An 8480-nucleotide genomic window follows, 5' to 3' on the forward strand; every position below is an offset into this window, starting at 1 on the left:
AGTGCCAAACTCAAACCAGAGCCTGAGTTGTTGACGTCCCTGCCCCACTGAGCTCTTTCTCAGCCCCAGGAAACCTGGAAGAAGCTACTGGATAAACCCCAACACATTTCTTGAATCCTCACCTCATAGGCACATGCCACCCAAACAGCTGAAGCCGCAGCTCCCAATAAAGAAGTCTCAGGACATCTGGGGTCGTGTCATCGTATGAGCCTCAGAGAACCCAAAGTGAAAAAATCTTTGAAGCATTTCCCAGGGCTGGGTAGAAGGAGAAATAGGAAGAATAGAGGGAGGACTCTGTTAGCATAGCCTTCCTCCATCTCTGCTTCCTCTGTCTCACACACACTGTCTCTTTCTGACTCTCTTTTGGTCTCTTTGCCTGTCGATCATTGATCATTTTCATCTCTCTATCTTTCTGTCTCCGTCTCTTTGTCCACATCTCATTCCCTCTGTATTTCTCTCTGCCTCTTCTCTCTTCTCTCCCGCCCTTCCTCCCTCTCTCTCTCTCTCCCTCCTCGCTCCCTCTCTCTTTGTTTCTGCTCTTGGAATTTAAAGCATTGGTGCCAATTTCAAGGTCATATTAATCCAGCTCTAGGAAGATCCCTGTTCATGAAATAAGACATTCAGGAATTACAAGAATTCTTACAAAACTTCACAGCCTGGTGGAGAGGGAGGAGCTCAGACCTAGGAGTGAGAGCCCTGGGTTTCTTTCTCAGCCCTGCTCCAACCTGCTCCAACCAAGCCCTTCCCAACCGAGGGAAGCCTTCTTGGGGCTTTAGCTTCTGCATCTATTTGGACACAGTGATCTCAAAGGCCAGCTCTAGCTCTGACAACCTAGTATTTGGAAGGATCCAAATGTTCAGATTCCCCAGCTCAACCAATGCAAACCCTGGCTGTGACATCATCAACCACTTGCTTTTGTGCACAGTGGCAGGGAATTCCACCAGAGTGCCCCATGCTAGCAGGTGTCTCTGCACTCAGGGATTAGGATCTTGCACTAATCCTTGCTTCTTCCTGTTCCTTTGTTTAAATGTGGATGAACAGGAGTTGGGTTTGGCAGCAGGTAAACCAAGGTGCCCTTTGGGAAGATCTTTCTATGATAGATGAATTGGAGGTGGCCTCTCAAGTAGCCTGGTTGCAGAGTGAGTCTAAAGCCAGATAATCTGAGAAAAATTATTCACTTTTTCAACAAATGTGTACTGAGCACCACCTATCTGCCAAGTGCGTGCGTTTAGTTATTCAGTCGTGTCTGACTCTTTGTGACCTCATGGACTGTAGCCCTCCAGGCTTCACTGTCCATGGGATTCTCCAGGCAAGAATACTGGGGTGGGTTGCCATTCCCTTCTCTAGGGGATCCTCCCAAACTAGGGATCGAACCTGGTCTCCTGCATTGCAGGCAAATTCTTCACTGTCTGAGTCACCAGGGAAGGCCATATCTGCCAAGCACCTGTCCTAAAACAGACACTGTCTTTGCCTTTATTATAATATGAAGAAGAAATAAAGTGATTCTTCTCTACTGGATGAGTAACATTCTGCGGGGATCCGAAAGCAATAGGACTTTGTTTTGAATAAAGACATCAAGAAAGGCTTCACAAGAAAGCGATAGCTGATCTGAGACCTGCTGGGTAAGCAGGATTTCAATAGACAAAGAAGAAGTATGCAGTCCTTCTTTGGACTGGGAAAAGGTGCAATCCAGGCAGAGGGAACGGAGAGCCAAAGGTTAGAAGGACCATTCCTTCAGAAACAACTGAACAGAGAAATAGCTGAGTTCAGACTGTAGAGGGGTGTGGGAACCTACGAAAGGAGGCTAAGGAGATGAACTTTGTCCTGGGGATGTGGGAGCCACTGAAGGTTTTCAGCAAGATGCTGACAAGTTCCAGTTTATGCCTTAGAAAGACCCCACAGGCCATCAGTGCAGTGAGAGTGAAAACGAAACCGTTCAGTCATGTCTGACTCTTTGCGACCCCTTCGACTGTAGCCTACCAGGTTCCTCTGTCCATGGGATTTTCCAGGCAAAAATACTGGAGTGGGTAGCCATTTCCTACTTCAGGGGATCTTCCCGACCCAGGGATCGAACCCAGGTCGCCCACATTGTAGGCAGACACTTTACCGTCTGAGCCACCAGGGAAGTCCTGTATGTATCAGTGTAGCAGCTGGATGGAATAGGAGAGGCATAATGCAGAGATTCTCTGGAAAGACCAAGAGAACACAGAAGTAGAAGCTGTGCCAACAATCAGAGTAAATTTATGTATCAGCAAACACCCTGGCCTACAGGGTAGGGGAAGAAGCCAAGAGTGAGTCAGGGGCAGGAAATGAGGTCTGAATAAAACTTGGCAAAGGAGAATTTGCCTTAGAAGACAAGTCTATCAAAGTAGAGAGAGAATGAAGGAAGAACAACCTCTCAGAATCCCCATGAACGAGCCTGGCATGTGAAAGAAATCACATGCGATGAATCAGCATACATCAGAGCTGGCAGGAGCCCTCGAAACAGTTCAATTCTGCATCCCCACTGCATGGATGGGGGAACCGAGATCCAAAGAACATGAAGGGCTTGCCTGGGTTCTCTAGTAAATCCATGGGGGAGCTTCGTCTACAATCAAGAACTCCTGCCTTCAAATCCCACAGTTAACCCCCTCCCATAGTTTCTCTGGCTAGTGTGTGGCTCCACCTTGCCAGAAAAAAAAGGACAAGAGCCACAGGGACCACAGGAAGCTGCCTGGAACCTAGCTCCTGTGAGGCAGATAGGAAGCTGTGGTATCAGGGAGTGTCAGAGTCCCAGAGAACTCTGGAAACTCAGAGTTCAATGAGGGTGGAGCTAGGGCAAAGTCAGTGAAGGCAGAAAGAAAAGGTGGGGAGAGGGATATTTTGAAGGAAAAGTTAGCAGGATTAAGTGAATGATGCTCCAAGAATAAAGAAAACAAAAAAATGGGCATTCAAAAGCTCTAATGATATTAGATCCACATGGGAAGTCATCATCCTTAGTGAACAAAGTCCAGATTACAGGTGACCCACAAAGTGAGGAGACTAGAAGGCTGGAGAGCATGGACGACAGAAGGGTTTATTTGGAGTGAAATTATGAGCTTGGTTTGAATAGACCGAGTCTAAGTGACGGTAGAACCCCAAAGCTAATTTTTTGAGCACTTACTCTATCATGAGCACATGATAGTTTTAAGCCTCATGAAACTCCTTGAGGCAGTATAATTATTATCCTTATTGGATAGATGAGAAACTGAGAAATGGAGCTGTCAATAAATTCGTCCAAGATTCCCCAGCTTGTAAATGTCCAAGCCAGATATCAAACCCAGATCTGGCTGACTCCAAAGCTTACTGTCATTATTACCGCATCCGAACTCCATCATGGAAGAGCTACGGAGAGGAGGTAATTGGAGAAGACTAGATACACTTGGAAGGAGAGAGGAGAGAGAGAAAAATGAGAGTATGGCAACCCCAACCAAGGCAATGAGCCCAAGAGTCAAGGAGGAGCGGAGAGAGGGCGAGGGAGAATAAATACAGTCTTTGTCACAGAAGCCACAGCTGGAGGAAGTTTTCAGCCAAATGTCAAGACAAATCTTGAAGTCAGTCCAAAGTGTCTTGGGTGAAAATGTGCTGATCACTGTGAACACAGAGGATCCGTGGGTGACGAGAAATCCCAACGTTTGTAGGTGTCTGGGTTGCCTGCAAGACTCAGAAGGGGGAGTCAGAATGCAGGTGAGAGCTCTAGTTAGGGCAAGGCGGAAACAATCAGATCTACAAAGGCCTGTCAGGAAACGTGCCCTGCCACACTCCAGGGAATAGCAGAAACAAATTCTGAGGACGGGCAGAAAATCTGATTTCCAGAGTTGCTTTTTGTATTATTAGGTACGTCCAGTTTTCAATAACAACAAAAAATAGAAGATATGCAAAGAAAAAGAGAGACTGTGTCATATAGTGAAGCATATGACACAATGTGCTTCAGTTGAAAAGCAATCAATAGAAACTCTACCTGAGGAAACCCAGGTATCTTAAATTAGCTCTTTTAACTATGTTCATGGAGAAGGAAATGGCAACCCACTCTAGTACTCTTGCCTGGAAAATTCCATGGATGAAGGAGCCCGGTAGGCTACAGTCCATGGGGTCGCAAAGAGTCATACACGACTGAGTGACTTCACTTTCTTTCTTTCTATAGTTCCTTTCAGAGAAGGAAACGGCAACCCACTGCAGTGTTCTTGCCTGGAGAAACCCATGGACAGAGGAGCCTGGTGGGCTACAGTCTATGGGGTTGCAAAGAGTCTGACACGACTAAGCAACTAAGACACACACACAATTACGATCAAAGAAGGCAAAGAAACCATATCTAAAGAATTAAATAAACGAATGAGAATAATATCTCAGCAAATAGAGAATAACAATAAAGAGACAGAAATTATAAAGACAAACCAAATAGAAATTTGAGGTTGACAAGTATTAACACTATAACCAAAATAAAAACATTTACTAAAGGAACTCAACAGCAGAATTGAGCAGGCAGAAGTAAGAATCAGCAAACGTGCAGTTAGCTCAACTGAGATGATTCAACTGAAGAAGAGAAATTCTTAAAAAGTGAATTAAAAAAGAGCGAGTCACCTGGTGAACTGCCGCTGCCACCGAAGGTGAGTGCAGGCGTGTGAGTCGGAGATCTCGAGGTCCCTCGCCACGAGGGCTTTATCACGAGCACAGGCTCCAGGTCCAGGGGCTTAAATAGTTGCCCCGGGGCCTGTGGAATCTTCCTGGAGCAGGTATTTTCACGGTGTCCCTGCATTGGTAGGCGGATTCCGATCACTGAACCACCAAATAAGTCCAGAAGTTTTAACTAACATTTCTTTTAGCCTAAAGCACCAAAGGGAAAAAGTGTAGGACAAGAAAAAAGTCATCCATACATACAGTAAAAAAGCAGCTCAAATTAAGAGGCCCACAAACAAGAAAAAAAGGGAAAACTGAAGAATGAAAAGGTGTTGCATCTCAACCTTATCGGTGAAAAACTGCAGTGGTTTCAAAATCATCTTGAACCTCAAAAGTGTGGGATATTCAAAGAGATGCTTGTGAATTAACTGAAAGGTTTTTGAATTGATTCAGTAGCGAGCTGCAGCAGATTGAGTTACAGCAGTACCAAGGCTATAGCCTCCAGATTCCAGACATTTCATTTATTTATTTTTTAATGCAATACTGTTTATTTAACTTCAAAAACACTTCAACATTCTAAACACACACAAAAAAAATAACAGAACACTGCAGATCGTGTTTAGTACAGAAGGTTCTTGAACTTTCACTGGTGCAGTGGCTCTTGGTTTTGCTGACAATGAACAGTTCTACTATTTGTTTTTAAAAAAAAAATTTTTTTAAACTACCGCACTTCAACTAAGAAGGATCCAAAACACTTCTCATGCCTGCTGACCGCCCCCGCCCCTTTCCACAGCTAAGAATGGCAGCGGGATGCTGTATACAAAACCAGACAACCTGAAGCTAAATGGATGCCCGCTGCAGTGTCCCCGGGTCCAGCCTGTGACGCCCTGAGCTGTGGCCGCTCCGGAAGGCATTCCCCCCACAGCCTCCACACCAAGCAAGGAGCATCCAGAGTGTGTCTCTGTGGCTTTGCTCTTTTTACAAACTATAGACATGTACAGTTGAGAACTCGGGATTTCTAGCCAATGACCACAGAATTAACAAGCCATCTTACAAGTTGAAAAAGAAAATGCCAGAAACATCTTTAAATGCCTTGTCACACCAACAGCAAAGTGCACAGAGTGAGGAGAACAGGAGAGCCTTTTCATTTTAAGAATGTTTGGAAATATGTACAACTTTGATACAGTTTCTAGGTGCTCCGGACACCCGAGGCCACTTAATGTAAACCGCTGACAATTGCTAGAGCTCCTGGAGAGACTAGGATATGATCATGATCCAATTGGGTAATTAAACATAATGAGGGCAACCGACACGTCAGTCAAGGCGCTCCCACTCCAAGGTATTCCCAAGGAGACAGACCAACCGTTTGTTTTTTTTATTCACACTCTCCCTCCTCCCTCCTCCTCCTCCTCCTCCTCCTCTTCATCCTCCTCTTCGACCTTTTTCCGGGCAAGTTTAGCGGGACCCTTGGCGCCATCAAACTTCCCTCTAGACTTATAGTCTGCGACATCCTTCTCAAACTTCCCCGTCAGCTTCGCTGCCTTCTCGATGTATGGCTGCTTCTCACTGTCACTTAAGTTATTCTGCGTCTCGCCCAGCTTCTTTGCCACATCTCCAACAGAGATGCCAGGGTTTGTAGACTTGATCTTGGGGCGGAATTCAGAGCAGAATAGGAAAAATCCAGACGGTGGTCACTTGGGGGCATTAGGGTCCTTCTTCTTCTTGCCTCCCTTAGCTGGTCCGTAATCCTTCATTTCCTGATCATAGCGCACTTTATCCGCCTTTGCCATTTCATCGAATTTTGACTTCTCTTTTCCGGACACGGTCTTCCACCTCTCAGAGCATTTCTTGGAAAATTCAGCAAAATTGACAGGAACCTCTGGGTTTTCTTTCCTCTCTGCATGTCTGCACAAAGAAGGCATAAGCAGGCATCTTGCCCTTTGGTTTCTTGGGATCACCTTTAGCCATCCTGACTGTATTGTTTGCTAGTCTGGGCAGCGAAGGGCACGACCGGCGGCTCAGCGCTCCACAGCCTTGCGCTAGCAGCCTCTCCAGACATTTTAAATGCAGATAATCTGAAAACTTTTAGGGAATAGGATTTTTATCTGAGGAAATTGCCAAACATTAAAATGAGAAAAAGTCTTCATGGTGAGAGCCTGAAAGCCTTCTCCCAAGATCAGGATTTTCTCTTAATACTTCACAGCATTGTAATGGAGTTTTTAGCCAGGGCAATTAGGCAAGAAAAAGAAATAAAAGACATCCAGACTGGAAAGAAAGAAGTAAAACTATCAGATGGCTTGTCTTATATAAAGAAAATCTTAAGAAATTCACAGACACACACTTTTAGACTAATAAATTCAGCAAGATTGTGGGATACAAGATCAATATACAAAATACAAATATACAATATACAAAATACAAAATATACTGTATACTAGCAATGAAGAATCCAAAAATGAAATTCAGAAAACAACTCTATGTGCAGTAGTATTGAAAGAATAAACCATTTAGGAATAAATTCAAGACAGAAATTTAAGATCCATACACCGAAATTCTAAAACATCACTGAAAGAAATTAAGAGCTAAATATATACAAAGAATCTCATGTTCATGAACTTAAAATAGCAATATTCTTCAAATTAATCTATAGATTCAACTCAATCAAATTAATCCATAGATTCAACTCAATCCCTACCAAAATCTAGCTGGACTGTTTGTATTTAAGAAACTATCTAATCCTTAAATTCATAGAGAAATATAAGAGATCCAGAACAGACAAAACAATCTTGCAAAGGGAGAAAATTGTTAGAGGACTTATACTTCCTAATTTTAAAATTTATTACAAAGCTATACTAATCAAGATTACTTGGATCTAGTATAAGGGTATACCTATAGATCAACAGAATAGAATTGAGACATATAAACCCATATATTTATAATCAATTGATTTTCCTCAAGACAGTTCAATGGGGAAAAAATAGTTTTCTCAACAATTGGCTCTCAAACAAGATCTCCATATGTAAAAGAATGAAGTTGGACCCCTCTCTCATACCACATACAAAAATTAACTCATAATGGACTAAATATCTACATGTAAAAGCTAAAACTATAAAACAATTATAATAAAATATGGGTATAAATCGGCATGACCTTGTATTAGATAGTGATTTCTTAGAATGGCACCTAAAACACAAGCCACAGAAGAAAGATAACAAATTAGAATTCATCAAACTTAAAAATGTTTGCTTCTCAAAGGATAATATCAAGAAACTAAAGAGATAAGCCACAGAATGGGAGAAAATATTCGCAAATCCTGTATCTGATAAAGGTCTAGTATCCAGAATATTTAAAGAACTTTTAAAACTCAGCAATAAAAAGATTAAATATCCCAGACAAAAAGTGGATAAAGGACTTGAAGAAATAAACTTTTCTCTAAAGAAGATATATAAACTGCCAATAAACATGTGAATATTATTAATTATTAGGGAAATGCAAATCAAAACTGCAGTGATACTCTGTGTGTGTGCATGTGTGTGCGCATGTGCGTGCGTGTGTGCATGTGTGTGCGCGCGCACGTGTGTGTGTCCGTATGTGTGTGTGCATGTGTGTGCGCATGTGCGCGCGTGTGTGCATGTGTGTGCGCGCACACATGTGTATGTGTGTGTCCGTGTGTGTGTGTGTGCGCACGCACATGCGTGCACACGTGCACTCAGTTGTGTCCTACTCTCTGTGGCCTCGTGGAATGTAGCCTGCCAGGCTCCTCTGGTCCATGGAATTTTCCAGGCAAGAATACTGAGTGTGTTAGCTACTCAGGCGTCCCCGACTCTTTGCGACCCCATGGACTG

General features: G+C 43.4%; 1 pseudogene; it reads right to left on the bottom strand.

Moving 5' to 3' along the window:
• Positions 1-6038: 6038 nt before the first annotated feature.
• Positions 6039-7801, bottom strand: LOC122453247 (annotated as a pseudogene).
• Positions 7802-8480: the final 679 nt, after the last annotated feature.

The sequence above is a fragment of the Cervus canadensis genome, chromosome 14 (assembly GCF_019320065.1).
Source record: "Cervus canadensis isolate Bull #8, Minnesota chromosome 14, ASM1932006v1, whole genome shotgun sequence".
NCBI classification, from domain to species: Eukaryota; Metazoa; Chordata; class Mammalia; order Artiodactyla; family Cervidae; genus Cervus; species Cervus canadensis.